Source organism: Gossypium hirsutum, chromosome A02 (genome assembly GCF_007990345.1).
Source record: "Gossypium hirsutum isolate 1008001.06 chromosome A02, Gossypium_hirsutum_v2.1, whole genome shotgun sequence".
Taxonomy (NCBI): domain Eukaryota; kingdom Viridiplantae; phylum Streptophyta; class Magnoliopsida; order Malvales; family Malvaceae; genus Gossypium; species Gossypium hirsutum.
This window is the reverse complement of record NC_053425.1, coordinates 89306587-89322227: the sequence shown is the minus strand read 5'-3', so window position 1 is coordinate 89322227 and position 15641 is coordinate 89306587. Positions and strand designations below refer to the sequence as shown.

The 15641-nt window shown below is 34.6% G+C and overlaps 1 long non-coding RNA gene across 1 annotated transcript; it reads right to left on the bottom strand.

The window, feature by feature from the left end:
* Positions 1-9199: 9199 nt before the first annotated feature.
* On the bottom strand, positions 9200-11025 carry LOC107952677 (uncharacterized). Its single transcript, XR_001698884.2, has 3 exons — positions 10994-11025; positions 10571-10651; positions 9200-10247 (listed from the first exon to the last, which is right to left on the bottom strand). It is a non-coding gene; the product is annotated as an uncharacterized lncRNA (long non-coding RNA).
* Between the last annotated feature and the right edge of the window lie 4616 nt (positions 11026-15641).

Below are 15641 nucleotides of genomic sequence, written 5' to 3'. Positions count from 1 at the left end.
GTATACCTGTAGATTTGTAGGCTACATCGACTGGAGCAGTGGGAATAAGCAACATTAATGAATTCATTTGGGGTTGTTTTTGTATTACTAGCTCTAAGCATAAACTATTGTTGATCATAGGATTGCTAATCTTTTAGATGTGTTGTAACTCGGGAGAGTTGTGTACCAGTAATCGTAACCAGGTGTGTAAGCACAATCTCGACTATGGAAATCGACAAATGCTGGAGTAAGTGAACGACGACGCCATACGGGTGTGGGCTCGCTCGTGTGGTAGTCCGTGTGACTAAACATGAGCGTGTGAGCGACGAAGTCGGCCATGTGCGATTTCATGGGATGGGTCGAATTGGGCCATGTGGGCCCCACGAGTACGTTGGCCCTACACTGGTGAACCACACGGACGTGTGACAATATTGGGCCAGGTCATCTGATCCACACAACCAAGGCCATTTTAGGTCGTGTGGGCCACACACCTGTGTGGGCCCACATGGGCTCGTAAAATAAGCTGTGGACCCCTTTTCACTATTTGATTTTTAGGTTACACGAGTCGCCCAAGTCGACTCTGGACCTACTGTTGGGTCAGTAAGCTGATCTAGACCCCTAATTGACCGAAAGACTGTTATACCCCTGTGTGATGTGTATATATATATATGTATGTGTAAGACTATATTTTAGCATGCCATTTGAATTGTATTGGAGACATGTATGACACCATGATAAGACATGACATGATTGTATGATGCATTGCATGGGGATGTGTTCCACACTGATCGAAGGAAGTGTATTAAAAGGCTTCGAGCCTAAATTACTGGCAGCCTAGCTGCATATTACTGTATAGTGCCGCATTCGGTACTTTCTAGAGTGTAAGGATGGGTGGGTTGATTATATGCCCACATGGAGTGTAGGGTTGGACGGAGATGGAGTGTAGAGGCTGGATAGGTAGGACTTGTATACTGTTTAAACTGTTAGTGCACTGATTATTGTTATTGTAAAGGGCCAAGGCCCGAACACATGATTGTTTCTGTATTGAGATAGGCTAAAGCCCAAACTAATATTGTCACTGTTACTAAAAAGGGCTTAGGCCCAGACTGGGCTTGTTTTCTGACTGTTTGCTTATATGGGATTACATACTGAGTTTTCGTAAACTCACCCTCCTGTTGTAACTGTACAGGTAATCCCTAGAGATAGGCAGATCGGCGCAGCGGAGGACTCAACGGTGGCCACACGACTTATCTAATTTTAAATAGTATTTTATGATTTCAATTTAATTTTTGGGGTATTTTACTATAATAATTCCCTCTTTGGATTTTTATTTTTAATTTGGTATTTTTATTTGTTTTGGTTTATAACTGCTAGCAGTAGGAAAAAGACGCGGGTTTTCAAAAAGATAAATGTTTTATCAAAGATACCACAAATACGAAACCTGTTTTAAGAGCTTTCACAATAAATGATGTTTTAAATTAATAACATTTTAATGTGAATAAATTTTTGACAATGAATCACATTTTGAAAATGAACGACACGTCTTAGAATCATCATTAAGATCACACAAAGAGGTTAAATAGAAAAAGAGTTTTCATCGATATCACACTATACGAAAAACACTTCAAAGTGACATCACCAGATTCGGCCATAATGTTTAGGCCAGGTTTAGGGTGTTACAGAAATTAATTATTACTTAATTCTATTTATAAAAACTAAAGTCATAACTTCTAAATAAGAAAATAACTTACAATAGGAAGTGAATCACAATAATCATGCTTTTTGAAACCTTCTTTTTTATAAGCAATGGTTCCCTGGCCATCGAAAACTTCTCCACCAGAAAATTTGAAATTTTCAATTCTATTGAAGGCAATCCATTTAGGCTCCTCAAAAGCACCAGGGTCTACCAGAACCTTCAGAGTGCCTTCAGCTTGAAGCTCAATAGGAGCCTTGCAAGGACCATCTAAGGTAGCTGTACTTAAAAAATATATCCCTTTAGAAATCACAATTTTTGCTGGAAATGTCGAGGGACATACTTCTTTCCAAACACCCAACAATGGCTAAAACCAAATAAAAAAAATAAAAACATACATATAAAGATAAGAGATTTGAAAAATAATTATGCATACTTTTATATGCTGACTATAAAGTTATATGATATTTTGCTTACCTTACTCAAATCTGTTTTCTTGTCTGCCTTTGCACCAAACTTTGCAACAACATCAATAACACCACCACCGCCTCCTTCTTCACCTTCAGCTAATGATATGGATAAAACTAATAGTATTAATGTGGATGAAAAAAATTAAATCGAATAGCCATACTTTAATTTTATTTACTTCAAAGAGAGAATGATTTTTGTCTTTTGTTTTGTTTCAAACCATCTTATATAGAGAAAGTAAGGCCAAATTACAACCAATGTAACATCCCAATTTAGGGTCTAGTCAAAATAGTGGTTTTGAGACCACAAATCTGAAATAGAAATAATTATTTTATGATTGTTTGATGGTCCATGATATATATGCATGCTTGTGTGAGAATTTCATGAAGAAATTCTATGCTTAAAATGCCCAATTGAATGTTAGGGACTAAATTAAATAAGTTGTAAAACTTAAGTTGTAGAAGCTTTAAGCATGAAATTGCATTGGATTATTAATAAGAAGTCCTTAAATAGCAATTTGACTAAGTTCTAAAATTTTGGACAAAAATGGACCTGAATAGGAAAATTTTAAAAGAAAGGCCTTAAGGGCATTTTTATCATTTGGACAATAAAAGAAATAAAATGGGAAAATCAAGTCAAAATTGGTGTCCATCTTCTTCCTTGTGTGCCAAAACATGCTCTCCGTAGCTAGGGTTTTCAACTTTTCAAACTTGATTATCATGAAAGACGAAGTCCGGACCTAAACCGAGGAAAGAACAAGGTCGAGGACTAAATCGAATAGTTAGTCACATTTTGGTACCGAGGTAAGTTCGTGTGTAAATAATTTTACATTTTGCTAATATGTAAATAATGCTTTGACATTGCATGTATTATTGTGTTATAATAAAATGTGGTTATCATTATCTTATTATTATGAGAAATTATGGGCTTGTTTGCCATCATGAGTTTTATGTGGCCCTTTGGATGAGTTCAACGAAGATGTATTACCAAGGAAATCCCAGTTGAACCTTAGGAATAGTTAGGATACAAATGTCATGACATTAGGGTTATTGAGATCCCATATAAGACCATGTCTGGGACATGGCATCGGCATTGACATGAGATCCTATATAAAACCATGTTTGGGACATGGCATTAGCATCATTATGAGATCCCGTATAAGACCATGTCTAGGACATGGCATGGCATCGTATGAGGTCCTAAATAAGGCCATATCTGGGATATGGCATCGGCACCGAGTTGAGATCCCATGTAAGACCATATATGGGATCTGACATTGGCATTATATGATATGTGTGAGATTTCCTGAGTATCCTCTAGTATTCTAAGTGGTTCAACGGGTAAGCCAGTGACGTATATTAAAGATGAGTAAGTAAATGAATATGTTACAAGAAAGTATATATGAGAATTATGCTAAAGAAACTTTGGTAAGAGAAAATGAATGAGTTATGATCTTGAGACTTTATTGTATATTATGCTAATGATTTGGTTTATATTATGATTTTGATATGTGAAGACATTGGGGTAAATTATATTATGTTTTTTGTGTATTATTGCATGGCTAATTTTGTTAAATTATTTACATGCCAACTTACTAAGCTTTATGCTTACTTTCCTTTTCTTTTCCCATTTTCTTATAGTTTCGCCAAGCTAGCTCGGGGATCGAAAGACATCTGAGATTTCTGTCACACTATCAATTGGATTATTGGGTATAGTTAGTCTTATCGTTTTGAGTATGGCATGTATAGGAAACTTGGTTATTTTATTAAATGTCATATTAGGGCTAGCCAAATGTTTTGGCTTTTGATGATATTTGATTCATTTTGTATAAGGCCATGAGATGTGGCTTATAATTTTTCCATGGGTTGTAACCCTAATTTCTTATGCATGCATGAAAGGTGCTATGTTTGTGATGTGGTTGTTGGTTGGATGTGATGATTGGCATGTATTCTTGATGAATGGATTATGACCAATAAGTATGACCATGACATAAATGTGTAAATTGGAAGTAGCATGATAATATTGAGTGGACATGGAAATGGGTGTGGAATGCCTTAAATAAAGTTGCGAAATAGAGCATGTGGACTTTATAAAGTCATAAATTTTCCATGTTTTAGGTGACCAATATGTCATAATGTATACCATTGAATCCATGGATGTTTGTGTGCAAAAAAGGGTGGAAATTGGCTCGGAAAATAGCCTAAAAATTGCCCACACGGGTAGACACATGGGCATGTGTCTAGGCCATGTGTGACGCACGGTCTGCCCCCATGGGCGTGTTTGTTCAGCCGTGTGTCTCTTGCACCTTAATTTTGTAAAATTAAATGCCTAATAGTAAACACATGGGCTAAGACGCGGGCATGTGTCTTGGCCGTGTGAAGTACACGGTCTAGCCACATGGGCATGTGACATGGCTGTGTGAGCTAAGTTTTGTGCTGACGCCATAAACAGAGAGTTACATGGCCTGAGGACACGGGTGTGTCTGACCACATAGCCTACCCACACGGGTGTCCTGTATCAATGCATGTTTTGGGCCTCGTAGACCCAAATAAGGGACAATATGCATGTGCATGAATGGTATTAATTTGAACGAAATTTTATGGTTCGATTTTATATGATCGATTATGGTCAAGTCTGGTAATGCCTCGTACCCTATCCCGGCGTCGAACACCGGTAAGTGGTGTTACAACCAACTAAACATTTTCTATTTTAATTAGCATGGGCAAATAATATGACCAAGTTTTACTTACTATAATTAGCACTTCTTTTTCTTTTTGGAAGGGAATTTGCTCATTAATTTGCCAACAAACTTGATATAGTAAAAATAATTTACTAACACATGACTTAATATAACTATTTAAGGTTTCTATATATAAATGAAAATGATGAATAAAATTGTCGACTTAGCTCGGTTGGCATCGACATTGTTGCACATGCAGGAGACCATGGGTTTAAGCATGTTGAAGGGCATTAATGCTTTCCTATATTAAAGGTTGGGGATGAGTTATGAGTAGTTCTAAACATTATAATATTTTATTAATTTTAAATTTTTTAAAAATAAAATTTTGTTAATAATATAATAATATTAAGCTTGACTTAAGTTAATTTTTATATAAAAATAAAATCACCCATAAAGGGTAAGTCATTCTAGAGGAAAAAAAAAGGCCTTATTTGTAATTGACTTGTAAGTTATTTTTCATTAACCAAACTACTTTCAATGAAACAAACACGGGAAAATGTAGAAAATATTTTTCGGAAACCATTTTCAATGAAAAAAACAGAGCCTGCCTTGACTGAGTTAGTGTCACAAGCCAAGGGGCACCAACTCTGTTGGTAGATTACTTGAATTCAAAGGCTCATTGTAATTTCATATAATTATTTCATGTATCAACAATGGTCTACAAGTGTAGTTATAATGCTATTAAGTATCTTTGTTTTTGTTTTTTAAAGAATAAACATAATATGCAAGTACGCTTTTATTTCATTTCAATTCAATGGTAAGGTTTTTTTTTTAAAAAAAAATATCCATTCAACGAAAAAAATTACAAGTGAGGATCAAATATCAGATAAATTTACAAAATAAGATGTAAATAAAAAATGAATTACAAAAGAAAATCATACTCTGTTTGAATCAAGTTGAAAATTCTATCATATGTTGGTGTTTAGCCATTAGGACTGAGAAGGTTAGGCCTTGATGTGTAGAGTTTTGTCATGCCCTTACTGCTGTTACAATGGACATACCTCAAGCAACCAACAAATGCAAAAAGCTCAAGCAAAAATAGGCAAACTAAAGATGCCCGAGAGCTCCCAAAAATGGGTAATTGAATCCTTAGCAGAGGAGCCAAGCAATGCATTATTATGTTGGAAAAGAGGATGCTCATTTCAATCTTATTGGCATCCACAGTTCGGTACTATGTCGACTAATACAAAATTCAATGAGAAGGAAGATAAAAGGGGAGGAGAGGGTTGATTTTCAGCCATATAATCGTTAACAACCACGCTATCAGCCAAAAGGTTAAAGTCTTACTTTAATAGCAATGTTTTCAGCTTTAAATTTTTAAATTACTCTTGCCACTAATAGAAAAATATTTATAAAAAAATAGTCATAAAATATTTTTAAAAATTACATGAATTTCTTTCTATTACTACACATGTTTATCAAAGAAAAACTGGTAAAATATATGCAATTACCAAGCCTAATTTTGTGAAATTTAGGTTGGCGGAAAAAACCTATTAAGATTAAAAGGCAAAGTATAAAATTCTTCAATCTAATTATCTTCTCTAAATGATCTAAACTTAACCCACCATGGCATCCCTGCAACAACCCATTTTCATTGAAATTAGAACAGTGGTTTCGAGACCACAAATCCAAGCTTGAAAGATATATTATTTTAATATTATTGTGTGATTAGTAATATGATAGGAAGGTTATATGAAAATTTTGATAAGAAAATTTTGCCGATTATGCGTTTAAGTGTGGAAAGGACCAAATTGCATAAATATAAAAATTGAATTCTAATAGCTATAAGGATTAAATAGCTATGGAATTCAAAACTTGAGGTCCTTATATGGTAATTAGGTCATTAAAGAAAAGTTAGTAGATATTTTTGGTAAATCATACATGGAAAATTTAAAAAAGGGTAAGGACTAAATTAGAAATGAGAAAAATTAATAGATGATAATTTAATTAAATGAAAAAGAAATCATTTTCATCATCTTCATCCCCAACTATTTCTATGGAAGCTTAGGAGAGAGAAAGAGAACTAATCAAGCTGAATTGGCTAAGTAATCAAATCTCGTTTTTAGTAATTTTTATATTTTTGAAATCAGGATAGATTAAACTATCTATTTAGGGGATTATTTGAAAAGGTATCATGATATGGAAATTTTTCCATGATGTAAATGTTGAATTTTTGAAATTAATGGTAGAAAATGAAAGGTTGCTGATAGATAAATAACTTTTACAAAGTAAATTTTGATGGAAACATGATTTAAGGATTAAATTGAAAACTTGTAAAATTTATGGAAAATTCTAAATTTTTGTGAAACATGTGCGCTGTAAATGTTATACTCAAGTTTCGGTTAGGCCTGGATTAAGGATTAAATTGCATGAATTTCATTTTCCGAGCTTAGGAAAGAAATTGTCATTTATGAAAAGTTAGGGGCAAAATGGTAATTTTGCCTAGAATGTAAATTGAATGCAACTGGATATGAAATGTGATAAATTGATGATTGAATTCATTTATATAGATCCAGAAAGACCAAATATAGAATTGGATCGAGGAAAACAAAAAGTTTCAAATTAATAGATTGTATGCGAACAACTGTCGAGGTAAGTTCGTGTAACTCAAATGAGCATGAAAATATATTGAATTGAATGTTATGTATGGAATATGTCTATGTAAATGTTGTGAAAGGTATAAATGCAAGAAAAGAACACATGCTCGGAATTGGTTGAAAAAGGGTTGAATTCTGTTTGAATATTGGATTTCGGTGGATAAATGTGGTTTTCCTAGAGAATGAGGTCATACGTTTGTTGTTGATGGGATTTAGCTCAGACAAGAAATCCTAATGACCTCATTTCTGGAAGGATTTAACCAAGACGGGTAATCCTGATACTAGACCTCTCGAGCTTATATATAGATTGGATTTAGCCCAGACGAGTAACCCAAATCAAACTCTTTAGAGCATAAGTCATAGAAAGGATTTAGCCTGGACTGGTAATCCTGACTAAGCTCTATTGAGTATATATTAAAGATAGGATTTAGCCTGGACTAGTAATCCTGTTGCGTATATATGGCTCGAGAGTGTTCTTTTTGATATATTGCCTTATGGGTTGTAACACCCCAAACCCAGCCTGGACGCTATGGCTAAATATGGTGATGTCACATTGAAGTATTTTTCGTAATCTGTGATATCTTTGAAAAACCCGTTCTTTACTTAGCCTCTTTGTGTGATCTTAAGATTGACTTTAATATGTTTGTTCATTTTCAAAACGTGAGTTGTTTGTCAAAAAGTTAATCATATTAAAATATTTTATTTTAAAACGTTATTACATGCGGAAGTTCTTAAAACAGGTTTCATATTCGTGGTGTCTTTGAAAAAAATTCATCTTTTTGAAATCCCGCGTCTCTTTCCTACTGCTAATAGTTATAAATCTAAGCAAATAAAAATCCCCAAATTAAAAATAAAATCCAAAGAGGCCATATTATAATAAAAATACCCAAAGTAAAATTACTTATAATTTAAAATTAAATAAGAAAGTATGTGCGGTTGTGTGCCACCTTTAAGTCCCTCGGACACCAATCCGCCTAAGACTGGGGATTACATGTACAGATTAACAGATGGGTGAGTTATGGAAACTCAGTGTGTAATCCCATATCAATTAAACAAACAGTGACCATAAACAGTTTTGGCCTAAGCCCAATTCAGTACTAGATCAGTCTTATTTAGGGCCTTAGCCCATTATAGTAACAGTATCAGTTTGGGCTTGAGCTCATCTCAGTGACAGTATAGTACAGATATGCAATCAAAAGATCCTACCCAGCCAACCTCTACCACTAAAGCAAAACAGGTTTTTAGCGGCGTTTTTTTGGGCCTATAAGCGCCACTAAAACTATTTGCGGCGCTTTTACAAACGCCGCAAGAAATGCCGTTAAAGACAACCCCGCTAACATTTTGTGCCGTTTATGAAAAAAAGCTGCTATAGAACATGATCTTTAGCTGCGCTTTTCCCAAAAACGACGCTAAAGAACATGACCTTTAGCGGCGCTTTTCTCACAAACGCCGCTAAAAAATATTACCTTTAAAAAAATTATTTTATTTTAATTAAATAATATTTATTGTTATGTAAATATTATATTATGTTAAATTTTTAAAATTTGAACTTTAAACTATATTATTTTGAAGGATAAATAAAAAATATTAATTAAATTAAATTTTCTATTAAAATTTAAACTTCAAAACTAAATATAAAAATTAATAAATTTAAATTTAATACATAAACATTGATTCAATATGTAATTTAATACATAAAAAAACACACACAAGCACTCACAAAGTATTACAATTTTTAAAACAAAATTCATCCTGCTGAGATAGTCTGGCTTAATGTAAGCATGAACAAAAAGAGATTCTAGTCACCTGACACATTGGATTTTTTGTTAAGTTAAAATTTCAGTTTCTCAGCTGGCAGGACCGGGTGGGAGGGAAGGAGGAGGACTATGGGGTGCAGCCACAGATGGTAGAAGAGTTTACACTAACATAGCAAACAGCGACCGCAAAAGCTTCATGCTCACACCTTCTAACCAAACAACAACAGCAGGAGCATGGGTAGCTTTAGATGCCAACACAGGAGAAATCATATGGTCCACGGTAAACCCAAGCAATGACACTGCCCAAGCACCTGTTATGGTGGCAAACAATGTCCTTTTCACAGGTTCCATAGCTTCTAACGGACCCATATATGCCATCGACACCAACACAGGGAACATACTATGGACATATAACACTGATGCTACAGTGTACGGTGGAATATCAGCTAGCTATGGGTTTATTTACCTGGGAAATGGGTATACAGTCGGCCTGGCAAAGTTTCACCCTACTTGGACTCCAGGAACTTCACTTTATGCATTTTGCATTGTCCAGGCTAGGCTATGCCAAGCTAAGCTGTGACTGACCTTGGCAAAGCCTGTCACTAAGAAAGAACTAAGCAGAACCAACAGAAAACAAACAATTAGTTCAACCCTAAAAAATCATATTCATTCAAACTCATTAACAACGTCAAGTATATAGTAACTGCAATAGTAATAATACTAGTAATAAGCTTTGCCTTTGATAGCAAGTACCAAAGGCAACAGAGGACAAAGTGCTTTCGAAACTTGGCACTCCAATTCCACATCCTGATCTTTAAATTTCAAGCTCACATTCAATAAAGTACTACACCCTCTTCAATAATTTAGTGCATGTTAAACCCTAAAAAATCAACTTACCGTAACCAAACATCCATATTTATGATAGTGAAAGGGAACACTCCATTTGCAGATCAAGAACACTGTATTCTTCATGGTATTAAATGGAAAGAGATTATCATGTTTGAACTTTGATACTGAAAGGGTGAAAAAGCGGGAGCTAAAATTATGCATACAACAACAACAACAAAGTAGAAAGGATGAAAAATTAAAACCCCACCTTGGAAGGAATATTCATATAGCAAAAATGATAAGCAAAGATCTTAAACATCATGCAACAAGAACTAAAAATGTTCATATGTTAACAAAGTATTAAGGAAGTCAGACTAGTTTGGCGGCACAAGAAGGAAATTTTAGGAGCACTAAAACTATCTTATAGGCCAAACATCATGCAATCTCCGAAAGCACAGAACTAAAAAATAGCAATATCGGAAAGCAAAAATTAGAAAAAGGACTATACCTTCAGAACAAATGCATTATTTGATAAATTCTTCACCCGAGAAGATATGCTCGCTCAGCAAGAATCCAAGCTTTTAGAACCCTGCTTAAGTCAATAACAACTAACTTAGAAGCATGATATTTTGCAGGTAGCTACTTAGAAAGCCCTATAATGAAACAAAAAGGACGTATATTTTTATTTTATATAAAACCCTGAACTAAAATAATCACTTATTACTAATGCATGGATACTATCATGCTATATTCAGTGCCCATATTAATACTAATATAATCATAAATATACCTTTATTCTCAAAGGCACTTTCACATAAACAAAAAAAAAATAGCTAGAACATAAAACAACTAGTATTTACGATTTTTTTTTCCTTTAGAAAAGCAAGAAAAGACAAGCCACATAACACACAGGTCTGTATAAGAGGATTACCTGTAGCAGTCTTAGATGTTTTTCCTGAACTAATGACAATATCTGCACGCCTGACCTTTTTGACTACGAGCTAGTTTTTGGGAACTTAACAATTCCCCATGTACAGCATAAAGTAGCAATAGCCTTTTTTCTAACCAAGTAACCACAAATAAGTGCTGCCTTGTAATCCCCTTGAGGGATCCAAATGCCCGGTGAGCCTTCCAACATATAAAATGGCATCAATAAAAGTACAATACTTTAGGGAGGATAATAATCCTAATCTAAGATCATGCAAACATTTGAAAGCAGATTCTGTGATTTTATTACACTTTTTGTAAATCCATTCTTACTGAATTTGATTTAGAAGTTTACTGAATTTGATTTAGAAGTTTACTTGTAATACAAATCAGTAGGTATAGTTGGATATTTTCAAACTGAAAGATCTAAACAAGAAGATACTGATAGGAAAATGATATATGTGTTGATAGTAGAAGCCATAAATTAGTAGCAGACCACTCAAGTTATTGTAAGATACAGTCGCAAAGAGTTTTGTGCTCACTATAAGTGGTTGGAAGAAGTGGCGGTGAACTTTTTCTCCAAGTATTTAGATTTAGTTTGGATATTAGATTCATCACTGTCGAGAGAATTTTACTTAAATACCACCTGAGTCAGATTAAGGTTAAACTCAGAACGTGTAAAACGAATGAAGACATATGTAGTTATACGAAAAAGGTTTTGTGCTGACTTCCTTGTATTGATTTCTTCAATGGCAATTGAAACAAGATAGTGGATGTACCTTGTGAAAAAAGCAAATTATTTCTTTTGTAATTTATATGAAAATTTAAACCATTATTTTAGTTTATCTCCTTTCTCTCTCAGGATTTACTTTGAACATGAACATCTACTAAGGTTTGGTTTCTGTTAGAATTAAGTGACCCGAATCCTTATTTAAATAAAATACAGTGGTAAAATAAATAAAAGAAAAATCTATATAGAATTACACTTCTTTTATTTTATTTTAGAATAAGGTTTTTTAAACCTTATTAAATTCCATCTATTTGATATTGATTAGAATAAGGTGTTTTAGTCTTACTAGAATATGGCTTTACAAGCCTATAAATAGACATAGTCTATTCCTCTTGTAATGAATTTGAATTCGACATAGTGAATTTTCTTCTCCTCTGCCCGTGGTTTTTTTCCCGAAAGGTTTTCCACGTAAAAATATTTTTGTGTTTTTATTTTTTATTTTATTTTATTTTCACAAATTGGTATCCGAGCTTCTGGGTTGTTCATCTCGATCACGGTAATGGCGTCTTTGAAGTATGAAATTTCGCTGTTGGATCGCAACACCAGATTTGCATTGTGGCAGATTAAGATGCAAGCAGTTCTTGCGCAGATGGATTTGGAGGATACCCTGCTAGGGATAGATAAGATGCCTTCGACATTAATAGATGAAGAGAAGAAGCGTAAGGATCGAAAGGCGTTAACACAATTACATCTACATTTCTCCAATGGAATTTTACAGGATGTGATGAAAGAGAAGACTATCGCTACATTATGGAAGAGGCTAGAACAACTATGTATGTCGAAAAATCTAACAAGCAAGTTGCATATGAAGCAATGTCTTTATGCTCATTGTTTGGAGGAAGGTGCGTCTGTACATGAACACTTAACAGTGTTTAAAGAAATTCTCTCAAACTTGGAGGCTATGGAGGTTCAGTATGATAAGGAAGATTTAGGGTTGATTTTACTTTGTTCGTTGCCCCCGTCTTATTCAACCTTTAGAGACACAATTCTATATAGCCGCGAGTCTCTCACAATTGATGAGGTTTATGATTCTTTGACCTCGTATGATAAGATGAAACATCTTGTGGTTAAACCCGACTCTCAGGGAGAGGGTCTCATTGTTCGAGAGAGACAAGATCAGAATGCTGATGATAATCGTGGAAGGACACAGGAACGGAATCTTGGCGGTAAATCTAAGGGTAGATCAAAGACTTCAAACAGAGGTAAAACTTGTAACTTCTGCAAGAAGAAAGGGCACATTAAACCTGAGTGCTATAAGCTACAGAACAAGATTAAAAGGGAGGCTACGAATCAAAAGGGAAAACAACCAGAAAATTCTGGTGAAGCTGATGTTGTATGTAACACCCCGAACCCGAGACCGTCGCCGGAGTCGAACACGAGGTGTTAACAGACTTCAAACCACTTATTAAAATTTTTCCAGACAAGCTGCCAATCTGCGTACTAGTCGCTTTAAAAATCATATCTTGAGCTCTGGAACTCGAAATCCAGTTCCGTGAATTTTCCCTGAAACTAGACTCATATGCCCATCTACATATTTTTTTCTAGAATTTTTGGTCGGGCCAATTAGTACAGTTTATTAGTCAAAGGCTCCCATGTTACTGGGGTCGACTACACTGACCTTTGTGCATTACGACCTGGATATCTCCCTTTACAGAGCTTAAATACTAATGCCGTTTGTTTCTATAGAAACTAGACTCAGATAGGAATCTATACATATATGGCATGGCTCCTAATTATCTCTGGTTAATTTATAATGAATTTCCAAAGTCGGAACAGGGAACCCAGAAACCGTTCTGGCCCTGTCTCACGAGAACCTGAATATCTCTTAACATACTGTCCATATGATTGTTTTGTTACTTCTATATGAAAATAGACTCATCGAGCTTCGATTACATAATTTATTCACTATTTAATTCCATTCCTACTAATTTTTGTAATTTTTCAATCCCACGTCACTGCTGCTGCCAGCATCTGTTACTGAAGCAATTATGTCCATTTCGTGATTTCTCATTGATCTAACTAGTAATTCATCATACATATCACAAAATTATAATCATGACTAGCCATACCAAAGGCTAATCATTGTCAAACATCTCCCTACTACGCTATTGCCATATCATGAATCTTAACACCAAAATTAATCAGCCATGACATATGGCATAAAAATCGTATTACCAAGACTTACGTCCCAACATTAGAACCAAATTCAACCGAACATTATGCCATTTTCGCATGGCTAAAAGTTTACATACCAAATTTCAACAAAACATATTAGTCTATACATGCCGAAATGTTCTCTTAGACCAACTAAGAAGAAAATACCAAAGGTTGCTAGCCGGTGTGATGACTTCGACGACGGCACGATCACGCAAAAAGAGACGAGTCCAAGAAACCTAGAATAGGTGACAAGCAAACACCGAATGAGTATATAACTCAGTAAGCCATAAGCATTCCACAACCATCCATTAATAAAATTATCACAACAGGAAACAATGAAATGAGGTTAAGTACTCCATCCATACCAAACTATACCATAGTTCCTTAAACCCTATGGTTCAATCTCATACCAAGTCCTACATTGGCCTTTCATACATCATTTTATTTTCGTTATAATCATACAATTAAACGAACTTTCACCTATTCCACAATGAACCTTATGTACGTGACTTCAACTATAATCGTCACATAGGTTCAAAACTTACCAAGCTCAACTCCAAATATAAACATAGCGCCTATTAGCCATGAACTCAAGGTACTTACCTTTTCCGCTGTCCAAAATTGACTCGGTAAAGTCGCACCCTTCATGTAAATAATTTATAGAAAATATATGCTGGGTTGCACACATAATGTTTAGTAATCAACCATGCACACTTAGTGCCATGCACTTTAAACTCACACACTTAGTGCCATGCATTTCAAGTTCGCACACTTACCTTTTCCGCTGTCCAAAATCGACTCGGTAAAGTCGCACCCTTAATGTAAATAATTTATAGAAAATATATATTGGGTTCGCACACATAGTGCTTAATAATCAACCGCGCACACTTAGTGCCATGTACTTTAAACTCGCACACTTAGTGCTGTACAATTTAAACCCGCACACTTAGTGCCAATCTCATGACCGTGAACACTTATTGCCCGCACACTTAGTGCCGAAAACCAGCCACTCTATAGGCTTCACTTCCTTTTTACATTCGACAAATTTCATCTCTACTTACATATACATTTGTATACATTTCATCTCATTAAACACAATGGTATAGGTATTATGATCATTTAAATCAATACCAAAGATATGCTTAATGACTTACCTGTGTTGGGTAAGACGGTTCCAACTCGGCTACTCGATGATCTTTTCTTTGCCTTTGCTCGATTCTCCTCCTTTAACTCCTTGAGCTTAATCAATAAATCAACTAGTTTAACCGCCTTGCTAAATATTTACAATCTAATTACACATGCATATGTATGTTAGTATATTCGGCAATCACCCTTACTAATCACCCACTTGATCAATTATAGAGAATCAAAGTTAATATCACAATGTGTACCCTATATGGCCCATTATACATAATCAAATTTAACATCATCTATATATTTACTCATATGGCCGAATATACCTAATCATACATACACCTAACCAAAAATAATTTCTAAAATCTTTATATCATTTATACACTAAGCCGAGTACTCTTACCAAGTTCACCTATATTCTTCAACAAATTCTTCATTGATCAAACACATATTCGGCTAAAGAAATGGCAATTTTAGCAACTTTTGATTTAATACTTTATCAATTATAATACATCTAAATATTTTTTTCATATTATTAACACAATTCACATACATTACTTAATATAACATT